The 24,609-nt window shown below is 44.8% G+C and overlaps 1 protein-coding gene across 13 annotated transcripts in view; it reads right to left on the bottom strand.

Annotated features, from left to right (window-relative positions):
- Window positions 1-20,519, bottom strand: part of EPB41L2 (erythrocyte membrane protein band 4.1 like 2) — a 178,060-nt gene extending 157,541 nt beyond the window's left edge. For 3 of the 13 annotated variants that reach the window (XM_073575801.1, XM_073575804.1, XM_073575803.1), the window contains exon 1: window positions 19,912-20,166. The gene's annotated coding sequence lies outside the window, so the exon portion shown is untranslated. Of the gene's footprint in view, window positions 1-19,911; window positions 20,168-20,212 lie in introns of those variants that run through there. The other 10 variants (XM_073575808.1, XM_073575802.1, XM_073575805.1 and 7 more) reach the window with 7 other exon arrangements.
- Window positions 20,520-24,609: the final 4,090 nt, after the last annotated feature.

Here is a 24,609-nt window from a genome sequence, read left to right on the forward strand (position 1 = left end):
AACCAGGTACACACCTGTGGCCTAAAGCTAAAAATAGAGACCATGACAAGATAGCCAACTTTGGTTGGCAAAGGTATATACTGTTGGTACAGAAGGTACACAAGTTTGGTTGGGCACAAATCTTTCACACTCTGTCATCCTGCCAGTGTACTCTGCCTTGAGGTGACATAAAGTATAGTGCAAAATTGTCCCTCATTACTGAAACCGTCACAGAACTTCTAGTGGTAATGTCATGGTAATCTTGCAAGGTGGTTTCTTCAGAGGTGTCCTCAATGGAAATGGGTTCCTTGCAGATAACAAAATTGTGGAGTACCACGCACGCTTTGATCACCTCGTCCACAGTTTCTGTCTTGAGGTTGATCGCAGTCAATAGGACCCGCCATTTGGCTGTCAGAATACCAAAGGTACATTCAACCATTCTTCTTGCTCTTGTGAGGCGGTAATTAAAAATGCGTTTTGGTTTTGTCAATCCTCTGCTAGAGTACGGTTTCAAAAGGTGTTCTGACAGCTGGAAGGCTTCATCCCCTACACAGACAAATGGCATAGGTGGACCAGATGTTTGCGGCAGCGGTCTAGGTGGTGGGAACTGGAAGGTGTTTCCATACAGTTTACGCACCATGGCCGACAGTTTGAAAACTTGAGAGTCATTGGAGCGGCCATAGGCCCCAATATCAACCGCAATAAATTTGTATTCCGCGTCAGCGATGGCCATGAGGACAATTGAAAAATATTTCTTGTAATTGAAATATTCCGATCCCGATCCGGCTGGCTTTACAATGCGGATATGTTTCCCGTCCACAGCGCCCAAGCAGTTGGGAAACTGACATATCTGTTGAAACTTGTCAGCAATTTCAATCCACCTCTCTGTTGTGGGCTCTGGTAAAAACTCTTCAGCTAAGGAGTCCCACAGTGCACGGCATGTGTACTTCACTATTCCAGATATGGTGGAAATCCCGAGTCTGTACTGGAAATGCAGTGACGAAAGGGATTCTCCAGTTGCAAGAAATCTGTGGGGAATTAAAAAACAATAAATTAGTTTTAAATCACAGCATTACATACCAAAACTGAGCTATAACACTTGGAGATACAAACTACCACCAACAAGATTGCAGTGAAAGTGTGCTCTGATGCGATCACATCCAATAAATGTGGCTTACCTTAAAGTCACCATCAGACGCTCTGTGGGTGAAACAGAGAAGCGGCAATAGGTGTCCGCTTTTCTTATGAGGTGTGCAATGCGCTCCACCAAGTAATCAAAATTCTCCATTTTCATCCTAACATATCCAAAAAATTTATCCGGGTTTCGTCGAAGGTCCATGCAGAGTGTAGAATAGACCCCACACGTCATTCTCTTGGCTGTGATGGGGTGGATCCACAAACGTCGTCTACGATGCCTGATGCGCTGCTGTCTCGCTCTCTCCTTCTCCAGAACATTCACCCTCAAACGATTCGCCTCCGCTATAAAATCCGCCAAATTCTTCAAAATATTTCCAATGACAACATCCATCTTCGCCAGTAACTTGCTCTTCTCTCCAACCTGCACTTTCTCCTCTACAACCTGTCAAAGAAGGGCTGTAGGAACATGTTATATATAGTTTTCCAGTAGCCAATCCCGTTCGGAAGGCCACAAGGGTCAATTTTAAAAACCGGATCCGGCGTAATCCGTCGAAAAACGGATAGAAAAACGGATGAACCGGATGAGACGGATCCGGTTTTGTCTGTCAAGAAAAAGACGGATCCGGCAGAAAACCGGATCCGTCACATCCGGTTTTACTAAACATTTGCCGGATCCGGCGTTCCGGCACGACGCCGGATCGCGCCTGACGCCGAAAACCTGAAGTGTGAAAGTAGCCTAACAGGGTGGTCCCAGTGCTGGAGTAAGTGTGATACAAATTTCATACACCGGCCATCCTGACGTTAAGTACTCCTGGAGCAGTACTTTAAAATCTGCAGACATCACATAAGCCCCAAGACCAGCTCTGAAAATCAGCCGTAATGAAAAAGACATACAGTAAAACTACCTTAAAGCGAGGAGTATGGCCAAAACATTTACAGAAAATCAGTGCTGAAACCAGAGAGGCAATGATTACCCCCCTGAGGCAAATGAAAGATAGCTCCAGCCAACCTTCTATGGAAGCCAAGCCAAGACCTCTTGACATCTTGGCACAACCACTAAACATAAAATACTTTCAGATGGTTAAGCCATTTACACTTGCATGGAATGTGAAAGCATTGCGTTTGTAAGCGGCTGTGAAGTATCAGTCATGATGGTTAGACAATGCAAACAACCGATAATGGAGCTTAAGGTAAAATTTCCATCATTCGACAGTCAGAAACAGGGAGTGGAATTATGTAATACAGGCGTACACTGCTTCTAGCAAGAATCCAAAACAAGGCGCTAGGGGTGATCAGTTACACCATGTGAGGATTCACTTAAGGTAATAAATAACAAAGCATGTTGTTGCTGAAATGTAAGAGATGGGATGTAACAAAAGTAATTTGACGCTAGAATAAAAGCTTATGAAGAACGCCAAAACTGCTTAAAATCTGGGAACTCATTCACAAATTTTTACCATGATATAATTCATCCTTCCTGTTATTTTCCCTGTACCCCTCCAGAATCTCGAGAGGTCACATACTGTGACACAACTAGAGAGAACATTTGTATTGTGCTTATTTAGATAACCTCCGTGTCCTAGATGCCTCCAAATCAGACTGACAGATATACAACGATAACCCAATCCTTAAACAACCAGAAGAACTTGAGAAGGAGGACAGATAGTGTTCTACAACAAAACTATTTAGGAAAATGCTATTAATAAAAAAAAAAAAAAAAAAAAAATCTCTACTCACCTCTTTTCCATCCCCCACTAATCCATCACAGATACTCTGGTGGTCCTCCTTTAGCGTTCTCTTGTAAACAAAGACTTGGAGGACCAACAAAGCTTCTTCTCTGGATCTTAAGTTAGAAGAGTTTTTTTTGTTTGTTTTTTCTTTACAGTATTTACTTTTTTTCACTGTGAAAGGCGTGCACAATGGGGGCAGCGGATGCAGTTTTTCATCGCATCCGCTGCCCCATCATCATATTCGGGGAGGAGGCTGCGGAGTTTCGCACAAAAAAACGTTACATGTAACTTTTTTGTGCGTCGAGGCCGCCAAAACACGACGCATCCGTCGCACGACGGATGCGACGTGTGGCAATGCGTCGCTAATGTTAGTTTATGGAGAAAAAACGCATCCTGCGAGCAACTTTGCAGGATGCGTTTTTTTCTTCAAAACGACGCATTGCTAGTGTGAAAGTAGCCTAAGGCACATTATAGGAGGCACAATATAGTAAGGTTCAGCGGGGTTGTCTTTATGCAGATGGGAAGTGTGGAAGGAATATTATTGAAAGGGGCAGTTTAGGACGATATTTTGGTGAGGAGCAGTGTGTGTGTGTGTTATATTATGAAGTGCAGCACTCTGGGGGGGGTGAAATAATGGAGAAGGGCACTGTGGGTGGGATATTATGGAGAGGCTCTGTGTTGGTGGACAATATTATGGAGAGGTGCGGTATGTGTTGGGGGATATTTTGTGCAGGAAGCAGAGTGAGGGGAAATTATTCAGAGGCCCAGAATGGGAGGTATTTACAGTGGTTACGGAAAGTATTCAGACCCCTTTAAATTTTTCACTGTTTCATTGCAGCCAAATGAAATTTACCAAATGACTGCAATGAAACAGAGTGAAAAACTTAAAGGGGTCTGAATACTTTTCGTACCCACTGTATATATATGGGACAGTAGAATACTTTTAAGGGCACAGTGTCGGGAACTGCTGCTGAAGACAAAAAAAAGAGGGAAGTGTGCAGAGATGAGCTCTAGGTATGAAATCTCATCATGGCGTCTGTACTAGGTGAAGACAAAAGTGATGGGAACGACTGCAACCAGAGAAGAGGTCACCTAAAAAAGGTACCTGGCTGTAAATGTTTTTTTTGTGATCCTGCCTGCATCTCATCAGTACCGTAGTTCCTGTATGGTTCGCAGTCTGATGCTGGATGATAGCAACTCCTCAATCTGTACTGACTGTGGTTCTGGAGCTGCATTCATGTACCAACGGTGATTCTGGCGATTAATTCATGCAAGTACCCATTTAAAAAAACTGCTGCCCTTGGGATTGGTTTATTATGGCAATGTGTCCCTTCAACCAAAAAATGTTATGCACCTGTGCTAAACCTTCACAAAATAAAGCCAGCCAACTGCTTATAATACCTGTAGTGCTGTATGGAGCTTTCCAGCATAAGACCATGTACACACATTCAGTATTTGGTCAGTATTTTGCCTCAGTATTTCTAAGCCAAAACCAGGAATGGGTGATAAATACATAAGTGGTGACTTGTTTCTATTATACTTTTCCTCTGATTGTTGCACTCCTGGTTTTGGCTTACACATACTGACCAAATACTGAATGTGTGAACATGGCCCAAAGCTATGTGCACACAAAGTGTTTTTGCTCAGACTTCAAAGCAAAAAAACAAAGTTTGAGGAGTTTTGTGACTTGCAAAGTTCCTGCTTAGTTTCGGTTCTAAAAATGTGGCAAACCAATCTGAGTACATAGCCCAAGGAAAGTCAACTCTTTGTTCACTCTTTGCGTAGACTGATCGGCAGCACAATACGACCACTGATCAGTAAATTATTTTCCAAACAGCGGTTGTTTGAATGCCTGTTTGCGCAGGCAGACCAAAGCAATCAATGCACACTGAGCGTTCTTTAAAAAGATTGATCAGTGTTGAAGGCTGCCATAGTTCTAGGCAGTGTGAGTCCTATTTAAGCAGAACAATGCACCGCACAGAACGATGATCTGTTATGCTGCATAAAAAAATAATTTTATCAGATGAACAAGCGTTTTGCTTGTTTATCGGGCGATTGGTAGCCTATTTACAAGGCAAGATGAACGTGAAATGAACATTTTTAAAGAACACGCATTCACTATTATCTTGCAGTGTTAGGCCATGTGCACACATTTGAGTGTTTGGTGAGTTTTTTACTCCAGTATTTGTCAGACAAAACTAGGAGTGGGTGAAAAATCCTGAAGTGGTGCAAATGTTTCTATTATACTTTTGCTCTGACTATTCCACTCCTGGTTTTGGCTTACAAATACTGGGGTAAAAAAAAAAAAAAAAAAATACTCAATGTGCGCACATGGCCTAAAAGTTACTTTACTGGTAGCAGGATGCAAAATCAGGTATCATTTTTAAGGGAACCTGTCACCAGCTTTGACCAATATGAGATACAGCCACCACCTTTAAGGCCTGATATACAGCATTCTATAATGCTGTATATCTGCCCCCAATCCAACCTGCAAGTCAAGAAAATAAAAAAAAAAAAAATTAAATAAATATATTATATATATACACACACACACACATATACACTCATGCGTGGCGGTCCAGCCCAAGGGGTGCCGCTGGTCTTGGTCTGGTGCCTCCCTTCTTGCAATGCAGTCTTCCGTGTTGCTTCATGTGGGTGGCACATCCCTATGTCTTCCCGACATTGCGCTCCTGCACAGGCGTACTTCTCTGCCCTGTCTGGGGCAGAGTAAAGTACTGCGGTGCGCATGCATTGGGGCGCTCTGACCTTTACTGGGGCCTGCGCACTGCAGTACTTTATTGTGCCCCAGACAGGGGAGGAGAAGTAGGCCTGCGCAGGAGCACAATGCCGAGAAGACTGGGTGGTGGCCGTATCTCATATCGGTCAAACCAGGTGACAGGTTTGCTTTAAAGTCAGCGCGACATTTCAATACTAAGCAAAAAGTTTCCTTTATAATATAACAGGTCAAATTGATTATAGGTTCTATTCACGTGTGTTTTAGACAACAGTAGAAGCAGAACAACTGGATTAAATCAGAAACATGACAAATAGCGGTACTCGGGTTCTCTGTTGGGATTCAGTGATTTTCACAGACCCATAAACTTGCATGGGTAGTTTCGATTCATGGCTCAATTTCAAAATTAACATCTCTATGAATATTTGGGGACACATGGACAAGTTAATAGCAACATAGATTTTAATGAGTAGATATACAAATCCAAATCACGAATAGAAAACGTATGGGATCCAGCGACGCATGCTATGTTCTAAACACTTTGTAAAAAAGTTCTCTAGGCAGAAGAATACCACAAAGCAATGGATAAATTTGTGTATGTAAAAAAAAACTAGCACAGGTAGAATGATAGATTGGTTACTATAGTAACCAATCTCATCACTTCTTTCATTACCAACCTTGCTCTGAAAATTGGAATCTGGTCAATAAAAACGATTGAGCCATTTCATTTAGTTTTTTTTCTATTCATGAAGGTCAGTGTCTGTGCCAAGACACACAGCAAATGAAAGTTACAGGTGTGTTTCTATGAAAACTGCTCCATGTGTACCGCTAAAGATCAATGTGGGCCAGCCATGTAAGAAATGGCATTTAGGGAGATCCAAGCTCAATCAAGGCTCTGAAATTCAAGCTCAAATAATTGACACCCAAAACTGGAGTACATGCACTGCACTTTTTGTGACTTAATGGAAAGAGGGTGAGGCATAGAGAAGAGAGACATGGATTAACGTGCCATAATGGACCACAAACTAAGTGCAAAATAATTCAACCCACAAGTGGAAGAGAACCCAACATGTCTAGAAAATGACACAGCGTGCACCTTGTCTTTTTTAAAACAGTAATAACAAATCTTCCCCAACTACAATCACCTAAACAAACCGATGTATAAATACAGCATGAGCACAAATCACCAATTCTGTTGGGCGCTGCAATATCTACCTATAGATGCGCTAACGGGTACTATTCTGCTCTAAAGTCACAAAAGGACTTGTGGATTTGAAACATAGTACGTTTATGCTGCTTAAAGCAAGCACAGAGAACAAGAGACTTCTATACATCCCTTCTGCTTTGCTGAAACTGTACTAAGGCCACATTCACACATCCAGTATTTGGTCAGTATTTTACATCAGTATTTGTATATAAATAGTCACCTGACAACTACTGTGAGTGTGAAACAAGGTGGAATTACATCATTGGGTACAGTACACACTTAAAGGGCCATGTAAAAAGCCACATTGAATCTTAAGGTAAATAAAGGTAAGTCTACAGCACTATGGAAAACAAGTGTTGTAATATTATTGGCCCAAATTACAAAGTCTAAAATATATGTATTAAAATCAGCTAGAAAGCATAAGTAAGCATACAAAGTAGGATGCCTTTACGCACCCCACTAATATAACTGGCAATAAATTCATTATGTAAACTTAAGGCAACCATTTCCAGTTCTTGAAATCCCAATAGTAGCATTGTAAAGCATAGATCATAGGATCTGAAAACCATTCGGGGTCAGATAATGAGACTTCCAAACTCCGCAGCCTTTTAACCAAACATCTGTGTCTTATACTTAAACATGAGAACAAATTATGAACAAACACTGCGTGCAAATAGTAATGTTGGCTTTAGGAGGGAAAGCATATGCTGCGGTGTTAACCCGCTCACTGCCTTCTGTCCACGTACCAGCGTGGCTTCCAAGTGCAGCATATAAACAAAAGAGGCACTCTCCTTTCCTACATATAAACATAATGACGGCACACACATAAGGAAGGATGTGCTCACGGCATATAAGACAATGAGAGATGTGCAAGAGATGGGCTTAGGAAAGACCCAATCTGAAGTCCTACACAGGAATAGAATGACTGACTTCCTCACATACAGAACTTTGTGACAGATGCTTCATTTTTATCAGTGTAAGCTAAAGCTTTTCTTCCTGGAAGTTCCATTTGTGATGGCTATGAGTGAAGAGATGCACGTTCTGCCCATCACTAGTATGTGGACGATGACAACCATGCACAGACTGCACTCAGACAGCAGATGTCAGGCCATTTAGCACTGCTCCCCACCCACTAAAGCTCATACTGGCTGCTGTTTACAGTCCGGATGCAGGCAAAGCTCAGGGGAGCAGCACACAGGGCTATGGAAGATGAAGATGGATGACAGCGATGGAGAGAAGAGATGTGGGGGAGGGAAGGGAAGTGACAATTCTCCCACAGCTGGCTGCGCTGTAAGGCGGTCAGGCCAGATACCAATATGACTGCCGTTACTCCCAACCACTGCAGCTTCAGGCTTTACAATCCTATGTGCACTTGTAGACTCACACTCGCTGCCTTCCCTTCTGGAAAACACACAGAAATAGAAATATCAACTCAACTTCAAAAGGAGAAAGATAGGGATCTTCAGTTATGCCAGCAACACATGTGAGAAGATCACACCAGTGAAATCTCAGATCATGTGATTTCTGAAATAAAAGGGCTCTAAAGAGAGCGCAAACCTCTTTTATACCACCCCAAGATTTGGGCACCTGGAAATCTGAACACATTTTCCAGCTGACTAGTAATGTGTATGGACCGTATGTTTAAGCCGTGTTACTTTACACCAACTGATTTACCGCAGTAATGACCAACGATCAGTAAATATTTACCAATACGCAATAGTTTAATAGCCAGTTTTTACAGTCAGACATTACCGATACACACTGATATTACAGACTGCTCAGTGTGCATAGACTGCCATTATTCTCGGCAGCACAAGCTATGTTTACATAGCACGATGTGCTGCTGAGAATGAAGATTTTTTTTTTGTGTAGCACAAAAGATCATATCACCTGACGAACAAGCATTGTGCTTGTTTATCAGGTGATCAGCGGCCTGTTTACACTGAATCAAGCACTCCTAGGAAAACGATTGTTCACGAAAATCTTTCCTTGTAAATCAGGGGTCTCAAACTCAGCAGAGTAAATGGGCCGCACATAAAAAAAAAATTTAAGCTGGCGGACCACATTCTTTTCAAACTTAATAAAGTCACAATTGTTAGCGGTATCTAAGGGGTTAAACGGCCGCAATAGGTGCTAATACCGATCATGGCCGTCCAAATAGGTTGTCAGCTGCGATGTACAGCTTACCTCAGCGGATGATAGTGTCGGCTCTGCATGTGAGCCGGCGCTATCATCTCGCTGTACACGCACAGCCACAATCACCTGTAAAATCCAGCAATGGGGGGGAAAGTCACGTCTCCGCTCTGTGCCCTGGCGTGATGTCGTTACACAGCGCCAGAGGGATGTCATCACACAGGGCCACAGCCACTACAGAACGGCGCACTCCTCCTCTCTTCTAGCGTGAGAAGTGGCGTAACTACAAAGCTATGGCCCCCCTATGCCAAAATACACGCACATCTCCGCTCAGCACACCTCGTACACACGCGGCTCCGCTCCGCACACCTCGTACGCACATGGCTCTGCTACATCCACCCTGCAAACCCCTCCTGACCCCACACAAACTTACCGGCATCCAGCACCATGGCAACCAGCAGAGACAGCAGCCCTGCATACACTGAGGGCCCTGATCATGTGACCCGACTCCTCCCCCTTGTTTGACCTCATCCTAGGTCCTGTGCACTCAGAACAGCCATCTGAATGCGCGCCTTCCACCTGCCTCAGGGAGTGAGACATGTGGTGCACCGCGGGCCGCGTGTTTGAGACCTCTGGTGTAAATGCAGCTTTACACTGTGGTGTCAGATTCCTATTAACAGAAGACCACAAGGTTACTAAAGAGAAGGTTGCGCCCAAGGATGTGTTCACACCACATTAAGAGGTTATATTTCACAGATACAGTATATGGATTATGTCCTAAAAAATGGTAAATACCCCGATTGTATTTATGCCCCCCTCCTCCTCCTTTCCCTTGATGGATGCCAAAAAGACATTTCGGGCCCGATTCAATGTACACACTGGTCTCGATACGGGACACGCTGAAGTCAGACTCTCCCGATTCATAAAGTCATGAACCTGTAGCATCTGAAGAGCTGCTTGAGCCACGCCAAAAATTATGAAGTAGTCGAGCTGTGATATCAAAACCACAGCCAAGTCCAAGCTCTGCCAATATTTTCAAGGTCGGTAAACATTAGTTATATATGCATACATACTGTATATCTAATGGAAGGCTCCCTGAATTAATCTCATCCAAGCTTATTTATAAAGCACAAGCATCAGATATCTACAGAGTGACGATTACTTACTCTATGGACAGGCGATACAAAGAAAAAAAATGTTTTCCCTATATTTGAAATATTTATTTTGTAGTATTTGGCTGTAGTAAAATAATTACCGTATTTTATTATGTTATATATTTTGCAATAATTAAAGACTTAGCCAAAATTATTATCTACACACTATCCCATTGGTACAGCGAGGGCGGGAATCTTCCCATAACCAGTACCCATCATCTAGTAACCAGGATATGGAAGTACAGTATCCTATTTTACCAATATATCACTTATGAAGGCCTGTCACATCCCGACCGGGGAAGAGATTTCGTCCTGGTCTATGCTCCAATGCCTCAGGCAGCAGTGCAACCCTGGAGCTGAGAAACCACCTCTCTCAGGGCTCCAGTCATAAATGGCACAACAGAATAAAGTCCAGATCCTCCTCACAAATAGAAGACGTACGGCAAAACCTGTACAAGGAATCCATACTGCAATCTGGTGATGACGCAGATTAGGTGACCTCCACCAACATAAGACACACGATCCACACACTGACAGTCTCATTCATCCATACACACATCAGTTTTAAAAACACGTCCGTGTGACTCAGAGCACGTCCTATCCTCATCCGTTTTGTAGCTCAAACTCTGCCTTCATATTCTATGGAGATACATGAGGTATGGATGAAACTAGAAACACATGCTTTGTGTGCCAGAGGACCATTTATTTATTTAATTGATAGATTAAGAGTTAAGAGTCAATGAATAAAAAAAGTACAGACAGTCTACCTGCTTCAGGGAAAAAAAACAGATGCAAATAGCAAGCAACTACGATGACGCCTGATGAAAAAAGAAAAAAATATTCTGTTTCCATAAACACCATTTTCAGCTACTCGTACTAATATTGTCAACTTCCACTCAGTAATAAGTGAATGTAGCACAAGTGCATACACATGTCAATAAAGGCCTCCTGCACCAAGCCACCGGCCTATCAGCATGGCCTTGGGCTACGGAGGCCCTGCGCAAAAGAGGTTTGACGGCATACAGACAAGACATTCTGCATCTTTACACTGACATCAGTGAACTAATAGGTAATAACCACTAGCTCGCTGGGTTAAGTATGGGGGGTCCACTGGGGATATTAAATTATCTACCAACAAGACCCTTACAAGCATCAAATAGTAAACATTAGTAGTCATAACAAAACTGTTCCCAGACCCCTCACCTGTCCATGGTTACAAGAAGTACTGACCCCAAAAGCATGCATTGCCCCTTTCATTAGCAGTCATTGCAGATCCCTACTTAGTGTCTCCCGATTACTGTAAACTGATGTACCTGTCCCAGAAATTAATGGTATCCAGTCATGTTCAACCATCTGCGCAAACACAAACTAAAATAATTGTTAGTGGAAGTATGCCTAAAAGGTCAAGAGGCCATCACTAACCCGAAACCCCAGAGAAAGAAAGGAACCTTCTCACCTAGGCTATGTGCACACTGCCGGGTTTTGAGGCCAAATTGCTTCAAGAAGCCGCTGGCTGTCATTTTCCTAAAGGGGCTTCACCAGTGTCTCTTCTGACATTTTGTCGCCATGTATTTTGTTCTGTACCTTCAAGTACAGACAGCAGCCTGATGAATGGACAGGTCACGTTGTTTAATAGAGGGACACAAGACGGAGTATGCGCACACTTAGACATTGCTGTGCCTTATGTTTCTTTTATAGGGCACTTTTCCAGTGCCTTTTCAGGCGGATTCTAGCAGGATACATATCCTTATGATTTAGTAAGGACGAGTCAGAGTAAAGGCCCTTTTACATTTAGCGATGCACCAGCGATCCCGACCACGATATGACCCGGTCAGGATCGCTGGTGCATCGCTAAATGATCGCTAGTGAGCTGCCACACAGGCAGATCTCACAGCGATGCAGCAGCGATACAGCGGACGATACTTACCTTTCAGGACATCCGCCCGCCCGCCTCCACACGTCGCTCGTCGGCGCCACAGGAAGTCCAGCAGGATGCGCCCGACAAGAAATGGAGCCGCGCGATCAGCGATGGACAGCAGGGGAGCCGGTCGGAGGTAAGTATCACACATAGCAATATTGCTGCTGCGTCACAAAATCGATGACGTTATAGCGATATCGCTATGTGTAAAACCCCCTTAAGGCTCTCTTCACACAAATGGGGGAGACGTATTATCTAAAATATCTATCTTGTATCCTTATCTTAGAATTTTGCTGTAAATGCCATGTGCCACATGCATTAAAAGTTTCTGATACTTAAAAAAATGTGTCTGGCTACAGCAGGTTTCACACATCTGACATTCTGACATGTAAGGTTCAACCATAGTACCGTGACTAGAACAGCGACGTAAGCATGCAAGAGGCGGCATAGACTGTGGTCAATACTTGGACCGTGAATGTGGAACGTGTGGACGTGGCGTAGAAATGTTTGCGAGGCCTCATTCAGATGTCCGTTTTTCTCACTCACAAAAAAAATAAAATAAATAAAAAAAACACACTACAGAGCGATTATTCGGATCAGAGGGTGTGGTCCAAGCGTCATCATTTTTTTCTTGTGCATGGATAAAAAAATAATTTCTCCACCTTCTCCTTTCTAACAGTCCATGAAAATCGGACCCATAGACTCACTGTCGATTTTGCTCTGAATCTCGGATCAAAATCGGACATGTATCAACAATTTTCTGTGGACTGCATGGCCAGTGACATCACGCACATGTGAATGGCTGCTTATGGCACCATAGGTACAAGTGCTCTCCGTGAAAACCAGGGATAGCACTCGTGCACGAAAATCAAACGTCACAATGAGGCTTAAAAGTTCACCAAATTAACTAAAGGTGTTCTCCAGTGTAGTGCTTACAATGTGGTCTTAAAAGAAAGCCAATTAATAGGTGGGATAAAGTATATTTTGCTGGAAAAAAAACCTTGGCAAAAACATGCTAGCTTTTTTTTTTTTTTTTCTAAAACTCTATGTCCTGAATACATGCATATTTAGAATTGAGAGTCCTCAGTGGTTGATACCTTTTAATGGCTAAGGCCGGAGTCACACTACAGCGAGACACGGCCGAGTCTCGCAGGTTAAAACCAAGCTCTGGCACCGGCACTCCGGAGCGGAGCGTGCAGCTCCATGTATTACTGTGCGGCTGCACGCTAAGCTCGGCTCCGGAGTGCCGGCGCCAGAGCTTGGTTTTAACCTGCGAGACTCGGCCGCATCTCGCTGTGTGTGATCCCGACCTAACTGAAAAGATGGTAACAAGTTGCAAGCTTTCGAGACTACGCAGGTTTCTTCATCAGACTAGACTAATACAAAATCTGAAGAATCACATATACATACAATATGTCACGATCCCGCCGCTATGTCACGGACGGAGGGATGCGACGCACTGCTATCGCAGGCACAGGGGAGCTTATCTTAGTTATCCCACCGCTGGCACCATGTGATAAAAAAAACAGCAAGCTAGTCTTGCCCTAACAATTTATCGCAGGTGGGTTATTTTGGTTGTCCCACCACTGCCCACAATACTTCACAAAACTTTTCAGTCAGTTCCACTTTGGAACTCGCAGCTCTCCGGCGCCCCCCTTACCCTCAGGTCAGTCAGAGAACTACATCTGGGATAATTGGTCGCCGGCCAGCATCTTCAATGAGGACTGGCCACCCGGCACGCTGCAGTGTGGGAATTATAAAATGCTCTGGCCGCAGCCACCCAATTAGTTTATAAACTCCCTTCCATCACTCTCAGCAGTGCCCAGATCACACTTTGCCGACACCAGCTCCAGAGTTTCTCTGATTAAGCTATAAACTTAATAGAGGGTTCCGAAGCCAACCCAATTCAGTAGCAATTATCTTAAAGGCACGTGTTCATTTTTAGAGCATGAAGACAGACTAATAAAGTTAGAATTTACTCCCCAAAAGGAGGGGGCAGTGATTACACAGATAAAAGATGTTACAAAGTTGAGACATTAGGTATGTACAATGCAAATATAAAATAAATGGGATTAACATAGAAAATCAACACTTACAGTTGCTTAATGGTCTTTAGGCTAACTATGTGGGGGGGAGGTGGAGCCACACGTCGCCCTGCATCTGGGGTCCTTTCGGCAGCAAACCTCTAGCTCGAATTACTGCTTTTTGGGAGGGAATACCTTAAAGCTTTGGATTTGTGAAATCATAAAAGGGGCCGTCTGGTATGTTCCTCCCCCTGCTCTAGGAATTACAATTCTGACTACAAAATTTATAATGACTATATCTCGCAGAGGGTACCTCGTATAAACATGCACATGGTATCATTCTCTTTAGCCTGTCGCAAACAATAGTTAAAGACCAAACATGCAGTAATTATGTCACACCGTTTAGGAGGAATCCAGTTCTCGGTTTCCGTTGGGGTTAGAACTTCGCAAGAACCACTATATATATATATATATATTATATATACACACACACACCATCACTGAATACATGCAACACCTAAGTACCGTAGATATAGGCATGCAATGACTGTTATGGCCAATTTAGACGAGCAATGATCACCAAGCCAATACTGGTAGGATCACTTGTTATGGATCTTCAGCCCATCTAAACAGGCCATGGAAATCGGATTGCACTCAGATGTTAGAGTGCAGTCCAATGTTTCCATGGAATCATTGACTTGCATGGGCAAGCGCTATCCGAATATCGGATCAAAACTTGGGCATATGTACAGCCCCATGGACCATCTTTGGTCCGGGTGAAACACGATGTTTTGTTGGATTGCACTCGGACAGAAAATACGCTCATCTGCATCTGCCTAATGGGAGATCACAGACATGTCCGGAGCAAGATTAGCTCTTTTCAGCAGTACTCCATTCTGTATACTAGCCACGTGTCCCAATAGGAAAAACTTTCTAATATCCAAGTATGACTCAGCCTGATATTAAGGAACCTTTAACAGGCACTGTCCAATAAGAAAAACCCTATCCAAATGCCTCATTCAGATAGCAAAATTTTGGACTAGTATTTGTAAGCCAAAACCAGGAATGCAGGAAAACCCGGTCACAGGAGAGCGCAAAGGACGAGGAGAAGGAGAGTAGTTAAAAGCTTTCTTTCATTAGATTCCACTACGCGTTTCGACGGATAACCTCCGTCTTCATCAGGTGGCATAACGCATGTGGCATATGCCACCTGATGAAGACAGAAGTTATCCGTCGAAACGCGTAGTGAAATCTAATAAAAGAAAGCTATTATCTACTCTCCTTCTCCTCGTCCTTTGCGCTCTCCTGTGACCGGGTTTTCCTGCATTCCATGTTCTCATCCTCCTTTGAGGCACCCGGCAGGAGCAGCATCGGAACTAATCTAACCAGCACCCCGGGATCTGCCAGCCCGGTGCTCTAATAATCTGTCTCATTCAGACTTCTCTACAAAACCAGGTGTGGATCTTACACACGGAATTGTATAGTTTTCCTCTGTTGCACTCCTGATTTTGGCTTATAAATACTGACGTCTGAATGAGGCCTCAGAATATGTAGAAATCATAGCAGCTTGCTGTGACAGCTTCAAGCAAGGGGTTGGGAAAAACTGTGTCACTTATTTTCTGTACTATTGTCTTTAATAACAAAAATAAAGATACTAACTTGTTAGTGGAGGGTTCTGTTTTGTCAGTATATGATTGAGATTTTACTGCAATAATAGAGTGTACAGCACTAATAGAACATAAAAACGGATATTGGAACATCATTTTCTCTTCTAGATCAAAAAAACATTTTTATCATAGGATAATTTTTATAGAATAATTTCAATGTCCAGATATTGCCATTACATATTTGTTATGAAGACCCTGTCATCAGAATAAGGTGTTCAGAGCTGGAAACTCAAGGATTTTTACCAACAGCCTGCACATTACTCTCAGTCTACAGGAAGGAGGAAGGACTCGGCTACTGAGCCCGTGTGACCACCAGCACTATATACTTAGATGGACCGTCTATGACGGGAAACAAAAGAACCAGCGAGAAGGCGTTCTCCGGTAATGAGACTGCTGAGATCTGTGATTGGCTGCAGAGGAAAAATAACTAGGATGAGACGTCAAATCCCAGGTATAAGCAGTCCATTGACAGAAGAATAGACAAGTCAACACTTAAAGCACCACTAACGATTTTGACAGTAGTATTATACTCATCAGCCGCCGTCTTAAGCTCTCTCTGCCACCGCTCTGATCCCGATTCGCCATCTTGTGACGGCAATATCTGACTGTTCGGAAGTCAGAGTTAATAGTCACAAGTTCTCTAAACGCAAGTCTATGAGCATCCCCCCCCAATCCCCCATTCTGTCCCTCATAGACTTACATTGTTACTTCTGGATTGCTCCAGCAAACCAGGGCTGTGGAGTCGGTAAGCCAAACCACTGACTCCTAAATTTCCCTGACTTCCGACTGAGACTCCACAGCCATGACTCACTACTGAGCATGTACATAAAGTGCACCACAGATTCATCTCAACTAAATGCTCAGATCCTTAGATCAGGAACTGGACAGACATTCATAACTTTCCCAAATTATTATGAAAACATTTACAGATCATTCTGCATTGTACTGTATCCAATTTATTATATATTTTAAGAGTGAGTCGGTCCATTTTATAGAGATTCCACAGCCCAGCAGCAAACAAGGGCACGATCTGGCAGTTCACAAGGTGCTGGAGACTGACCTGAGCGATGCGGACTAAGTTGAAGACAGCAGCTTTTAAGTATAAGACTAGGGGGGAAAACTTAGAATTGCCACCACTCCAGCAATAAAATAAAGAAAACCACTGGAGTGGCGCTTCACAGGATTATTCTCAAGTTTTTAATTGGTAAAAAAAGCAAATTTAACATTTACTGCTTATTTAACAAAATCCTCTTCGCTCTCAAGAAAGAAAGGATTTTAAGTTTTACTACTTATTGCCACAGTTACCAGCCACTGCTGTAGTCTAGACGTGGCCAGCCTCCTAGTTAAGGGGAGCAGCGCTCTCAAGCTCTTTGATTAGAACTTGTAAGTGATGCTCTAAAGTTGACCGGTTTGCTGGCTCCTGCTGGCCTCAGTGCCCTGTGTTCCTCTGATGCCACTGGGGCACAGTTGCCTTTGCTTGCAACATGAGAGAGTGCACAGTTTCGGCCAGCTGTGTGACAATGCTGCTTTCTAGAAATATCAATCCAGCAAGCGCACATCACTCCCAGAAAACAGCAAACTGAATGGCTGTGGAGCAACGTGCTCCTGAACACTAATAATGAGAAAAACCTTTGTAAATAGTATTTAAAAACCCCTGTATAATAGATTTGCTGTAATTGTTTTAATAAGAATTTGGGAAAGTTATGAAATGTCCTATAAACGTCTGTTCTATCCCTCACTTAAGCTTTTAGTTGTGCTGAATCTGTGCTGCACTTTATGGACATGCTCAGTAGTGAGGCAGTGCTGTGGGGTTGGGGGTTTGGCTTACAGACTCCACAGCCCTGGTCACACAAGTTATGATTCTTATGAATCGGGCTGATTATGCTAATGACATGAAGAGTGTCATCTTAGTGTGATCTGATTCTCTCGCATAAGAGAATCGGAGCACAAGTGTGGAGAAGATGGAGAACTTAATTTCTCCATCTTCTCCATTGTCTGAGACCGAGATGAAATTGGAGTGCAAGTCTGAGTGTTCACATGCATCAATAGAATTGGATTTGTGCGTGATCAGAATCTGAGTCACTTGCAGCATGCTGCGATTTTTTCCACAGGCTGATTCAGGCTGTTGAAAAAAAAAAAATTTGCAGATCTGCACTGCCCCATAGTAAAACAAAGTATAGCACTTGCCTCAGTTATGCGCATGTGTGAGCCAACCCTAAGTAGCGTTTCCTGTCCCCCCAGCACTCGGTTAGTGTTTAGTCTTCTAAAGGCCCTTCTATAGTACTATTAGTAGCTGCATTTATGAAAGACAGGCTGCCTATATGAAGGTGAAGTGTTTGGTAAAGAGTCATGGTCGGTGACCAGGTAGTAATCACTGACAATTTGACTTGACATCCCTGGCCACAGGATAAATCCTTTGTAGCACCCTGCGGACAGGCTGTCGGCCTTGGGTATACGCACAGTGATGCTGTGTGCACTGGCATCACGGAGGTACTGATGGGCTGAGCATGGCATACATCCTCTGAAGCCCCCTGCTGTCAGGCTGGCGGCCTCCGGTATACGCACAGTGACGCTGTGTGCACTGGTATCACTGAGATACTGATGGGCTGAGCATGGCATACATCCTCTGAAGCCCCCTGCTGTCAGGCTGGCGGCCTCCGGTACACACACAGTGACGCTGTGTGGACTTGCATCACAGATACTGATGGGCTGAGCATGGCATACATCCTCTGTAGCCCCCTGCTGACAGCCTCTGGTACACACACAGTGACGCTGTGTGCACTGGTATCACTGAGATACTGATGGGCTGAGCATGGCATACATCCTCTGTAGCCCCCTGCTGACAGGCTGGCAGCCTCTGGTACACACACAGTGACGCTGGGTGCACTGGTATCACTGAGATACTGATGGGCTGAGCATGGCATACATCCTCTGAAGCCCCCTGCTGTCAGGCTGGCGGCCTCCGGTACACACACAGTGACGCTGTGTGCACTGGTATCACGGAGGTACTGATGGGCTGAGCATGGCATACATCCTCTGAAGCCCCCTGCTGTCAGCCTCCGGTACACACACAGTGACGCTGGGTGCACTGGTATCACTGAGATACTGATGGGCTGAGCATGGCATACATCCTCTGTAGCCCCCTGCTGACAGGCTGGCGGCCTCCGGTACACACACAGTGACGCTGTGTGCACTGGTATCACTGAGATACTGATGGGCTGAGCATGGCATACATCCTCTGTAGCCCCCTGCTGACAGGCTGGCGGCCTCCGGTACACACACAGTGACGCTGTGTGCACTGGTATCACTGAGATACTGATGGGCTGAGCATGGCATACATCCTCTGTAGCCCCCTGCTGACAGCCTCTGGTACACACACAGTGACGCTGTGTGCACTGGTATCACTGAGATACTGATGGGCTGAGCATGGCATACATCCTCTGAAGCCCCCTGCTGTCAGGCTGGCGGCCTCCGGTACACACACAGTGACGCTGTGTGCACTGGTATCACGGAGGTACTGATGGGCTGAGCATGGCATACATCCTCTGAAGCCCCCTGCTGTCAGGCTGGCGGCCTCCGGTACACACACAGTGACGCTGTGTGCACTGGTATCACGGAGGTACTGATGGGCTGAGCATGGCATACATCCTCTGAAGCCCCCTGCTGTCAGGCTGGCAGCCTCGGCCACATGCACAGTGACGCAGTGTGTACTTGTACTGGCATCACCGGGGCACTGACATGCCATTTTGAGAGGGGAAGGCTTGAGAATGATTTGAGATGGCACAGTCCATGCCAGACAGAGTGGGCATGCTTCCATGCTGGCCCCGACCCCTGCACACAGGGGGATTACACAGTGACACACACCTAGAGCCCACAGTGAGGAGGCTGTGAGTTCCAATCTGTCCGATAACACCCAATGGCTGCGGCCAGATTTGGAGGGAAATGGCAGGACCCCTCTTCAGATCCTGGGTGGGCTACTACTGCTGTCACACAGCTAGGGATGGCTGCACAGCTGGGCAGACCCCCGGCAGGGTGAGGAGAGCTGCCACAATGGCTGTGCCCCCGCCAGCAGGACACTCAGGGGTTACACACACCAGATGGAAGCAGTGGTCGTACCTGAGCGGAGGCAGCCAGAGACCACCATACTGGAGCACAGCCTCCCCGGAGCCCACCCCATTGCCACCGCCGGGTCAGGAGACCACCGGCTCATCCCCCGCTGTGTACTTACCGACAGCGGCGTGGCACACAGTGACGTGAAGCTGTCTGCCGTTAAAACCGTGACGTAAACCCCTCCGGGGGCCACCGGGGAGCACTCTGGCGGCACAGCGCGGGCTTCCAGTCAGAGATATGTGCCCCGCACCAAGCACTGCACGGCCACTGCCACCATTCAAATTCCCCGACACGAAAGCGAGCGGGCGCTACTACTGACTGCAGCCGAAGCCACGCCTCCTTCGCACATAACCCCGCCCACAACACGGTGCGACACGCTCCTCAGACCACTACCACAACACTGCGTGAGCCACGCCCACCTATCGCAGCGCCCGCCTTCTCCTCTTGCGCGTCATTGGCTGGGTAATACGTCACTCGGTTGGACCATTAGGCCACGCCTTCTGCTGACTCCCCGCCCGTTTAGCAGATGGCCTTCCCTCTCCCAGTCGACGTGCCGTCATATTCCTCTCACACTCCGGCGTGTCCAGATGCTGCTACTGCTCCCAGCAGGCGGCCGCGGCATGCTAGAAGTAGTGCTTTATAGCCTGGCATGCCTGCAGAATGGCGGTGACCTGTTTCCTCATGACTAGCCCTTATGGCTGACGGAACCCCGTCCCTTCATGGACGCTTCTCACTTCTGCGCTTTCTTTTCCCCTCCATTCCTACCAGGTGACTTGGGCTCCGCTGATTGGACCACATTACATGACATTATTTTGCAGTGTGATTACGGCCAAACCACAAGTCTGGCGTGTGTGGCTACAATAATACTAAAAATGTGTCTTCTTTTAATGGGTGATTAAAATTATATTTTTTTCTCTACTTTGTAGTTGAACCTGCAATACTACAATATCAACAAAAGTCCTGAGATACAGGTGCTTCTCCCACAAAATGAGAATATCATCAAAAAGTTAATTTATTTTAGTTCATCAATACAAAAAGGAAACTCCTATATAGTCATTATAAACAGAGTGATCTATGTCAAGTGTTTATTTCTGTTAATATTGATGTTTATGGCTTACAGCCAATGAAAACCCAAACGTCATTATCTCAGGAAATTAGAATAAATAACAAAATACACCTGCAGGGGCTTCCTAAGCATTTTAAAAGGTCCCTTAGGGTTCATTCCCACTTGCGATTAAATCGGATGAATGCAATCCAAATTGGATTGAAATCGGACCAATGTTATTCTATGATTGTGTGTTCATCATTTTTTTTCCAGCTCAGATCGGATCACGATCGGACTGGAAAGAAGTTGCAGCATGCTGCGATTGTAATCAGAAATTGGATCGCATCCCGCAATAGAAGTCAATGGGCGCGAGAAAAAAATCACACGGCACTCGCACCATTCGAGTGCTGTCCGATTTTTGCACATCGATCACATTTGAAAAGCCGGCAATTCATATGCGGCTTCAGTAAAATCACACTGACAGGTTATAATAGAATAGATATATATACATAGAATATACAGTATAAATATATATATATATGCACCGTATATACTTGAGTATAAGCCGAGATTTTCAGCCCATTTTTTTAGGCTGAAAGTGGCCCTCTCGGCTTATACTCGAGTCATTGTCCTGGGGGGGAGGGGGAGCGCAGGAGCCGGCGGCTGTCAGGTCATACTCACCCCCTCCTGATGCGGTCTCTGCACTTCCCTGCTTCTCCAATGGTCTCTGGCACCACAGCTCTTCCTGTGTTCAGCGGTCACGTGGTACCGCTCATTAAAGTAATGAATATGCACATATATTCATTACTTTAATGAGCGGTACCACGTGACCGCTGAACACTGGAAGGAGCTGCCAGAGACCATCGTAGAAGCAAGAAGTGCAGACACCACGCCAGGAGGGAGTGAGTATGACAGGGAGGACGGGGGGGGGAGCCATGCAAAATTCACCTGTCTCCGTTCCACCGCCGCGCGCCGCTCTGTCCTCCGCATCCTCTGGCTCTGATGTTCAGGTCAGAGGGCGCAATGATGTGGTTAGTGCGCGCCCTCTGCCTGAACAGTCACTGCAGAGACCCGGAAGACAGAGCGGCGCGCTGCGGTGGAACGGGGACAGGTGGATATTGCAGGTGTCGGGGCCCTGAGCCAGCGGCAACACCGGCACCTGGCCCCCATAGCGCGCCAGTGTCCCCACCTGCTCAGGACACTAGCACCTCGCCCCCAGCAATGAGAGGTATGTCATTTTTTTTAATCGCAGCAGCATATGGGGCGTATATATCTATGAATCATCTTATGGGGCCATCAATATTTATGCAGCCTTATATGGGGCCATGAAACTTTATGGAGCAGCATATGGGGCATATATATCTATGGAGCATCTTATGGAGCCATCAACCTTTAGGCTGTGTGCCAACGTTGCATTTTTTAAGCATTTTTGACGCGTTTTTACCACAGTGGAAACGCTTAAAAAACGCATTCCCATGCAATTCTCTGGGATTCTGCAGTTGCTGTGCCCATACTGTGGATTTTCCCACTGTGGAATCGCATAGCTGTAAAATCTGCAGTATGTCCATTATTTCTGCGGAATCGTGGCAATTCCGCCGCTATAAGATTGCGTTGAAGCACTCACTTTATGCATGTGGCTATGCCCACCAGGTGTAAAGTGAGCGCTTCATGTGCAGATGGTACCCAGAGTCTGGAGGAGAGGAGACTCTCCTCCATGCCCTGGGTACCATATTCCTGTAAAAAATAGAATTAAAACAAAAAATAGTGATATATTTACCCTCTGATGGCCCCCAGAGTCCTCCCGCCTCTCAGCCACGCTGCCAGCATCTTCCGTTCCCAGGGATGCATTGCGCGAATCACCTGAGATGACAAAGCGGTCTCGCGAGCTTGACGTCACAAAGGTCCTTCGCGCAAAGCATCCCTCAGAACGGAACGTACCGGGAGCGCTGCTAAGGACATCGGGGGCTGTCAGAAGGTGAGAATAACCATTTTTTTTTTTTTTAAATTATTTTTAACATTCTATCTTTTACTATTGATTCTGCATAGGCAGCATCAATAGTAAAAAATTGGTCACACTTGTCAAGCACTTTGCTTGACAAGTGTGACCAATCTGTCAATCACTTTTCCAAGTGATGCTTCAAATCGCTTGGAAAGCGTAAGCATTCTGCAAGCTAAAAATGCTTGCAAAACGCATGCGTTTTACCCGCGGCAGGAAGTTGCGGAAATACTGCGGACATTTCCGCAGCATTTCTGCAATGTGGGCACTTAGCTTAATGGAGCAGCATATGGAGCATACATATCAATGGAGCATCTTATGGGGCCATCAACCTTTATGGAGCAGCACATGGGGCATATTATTCTATGGAGTATCTTATGAGGCCATCATTAACCTTTTATGCAGCATTATAAGGGGCATAATTGAATATGGAGCATCTTATGGGACCATTATTAACCTTTGTGCAGCATTATATGGGATATATTTTTTGTATGGAGCATCTTATGGGGCCCATCATGAACTGTATGGAGCATTATATGGGGCTCCTGATTCAATATGGATATTCAAAAACATTTAACCTACTGATGTCTCAATTAATTTTACTTTTATTGGTATCTATTTTTATTTTTGAAATTTACCAGTAGCTGCTGCATTTCCCACCCTAGGCTTATACTTGAGTCTATGTTTTCCCAGTTTTTTTGTGGCAGAATTAGGGGCCTCGGCTTATACCTGAATATATGCGGTATATATATATATATCAGTGATGCACACACTCATATATATGTATTTATATTACACAGAGAATACATATATATATATATATATATATATATACAGTTAGGCCCATATATATTTGGACAGAGACAACATTTTTCTAATTTTGGTTCTAGACATTACCACAATGAATTTTAAACAAAACAAATCAGATGCAGTTGAAGTTCAGACTTTCAGCTTTCATTTGAAGGTATCCACATTAAAATTGGATGAAGGGTTTAGGAGTTTCAGCTCCTTAACATGTGCCACCCTGTTTTTAAAGGGACCAAAAGTAATTGGACAATTGATTCCAAGGCTATTTCATGGACAGGTGTGGGCAATCCCTTCGTTATGTCATTCTCAATTAAGCAGATAAAAGGCCTGGAGTTGATTTGAGGTGTGGTGCTTGCATTTGGAAGGTTTTGCTGTGAAGGAAACATTCGGTCAAAGGAGCTCTCCATGCAGGTGAAACAAAGCCATCCTTAAGCTGCAAAAACAGAAAAAACCCATCCGAGAAATTGCTACAACATTAGGAGTGGCAAAATTTACAGTTTGATACATCCTGAGAAAGAAAGAAAGCACTGGTGAACTCATCAATGCAAAAAGATCTGGGCGCCACTGAAGACAACAGTGGTGGATGATCGCAGAATAATCTCCATGGTGAAGAGAAACCCCTTCACAACAGCCAACCAAGTGAACAATACTCTCCAGGAGGTAGGCGTATCAATATCCAAATCTACCATAAAGAGAACACTGCATAAAAAGTAAATACAGAGGGTTCACTGCACAGTGCGTCACTCATAAGCATCAAGAATCAAAAGGCTTGACTGGACTTTGCTAAAAAACATCTAAAAAAAGCCAGCACAGTTCTGGAAGAACATTCTTTGGACAGATGAAACCAAGATCAACCTCTACCAGAATGATGGAAAGAGAAAAGTATGGCGAAGGCGTGGTACAGCTCATGATCCAAAGCATACCACATCATCTGTAAAACACGGGGGAGGCAGTGTGATGGCTTGCGC

Source organism: Dendrobates tinctorius, unplaced genomic scaffold (assembly GCF_039654945.1).
Source record: "Dendrobates tinctorius isolate UK_male_01 unplaced genomic scaffold, ASM3965494v1 ptg000046l, whole genome shotgun sequence".
Lineage (NCBI taxonomy): Eukaryota > Metazoa > Chordata > Amphibia > Anura > Dendrobatidae > Dendrobates > Dendrobates tinctorius.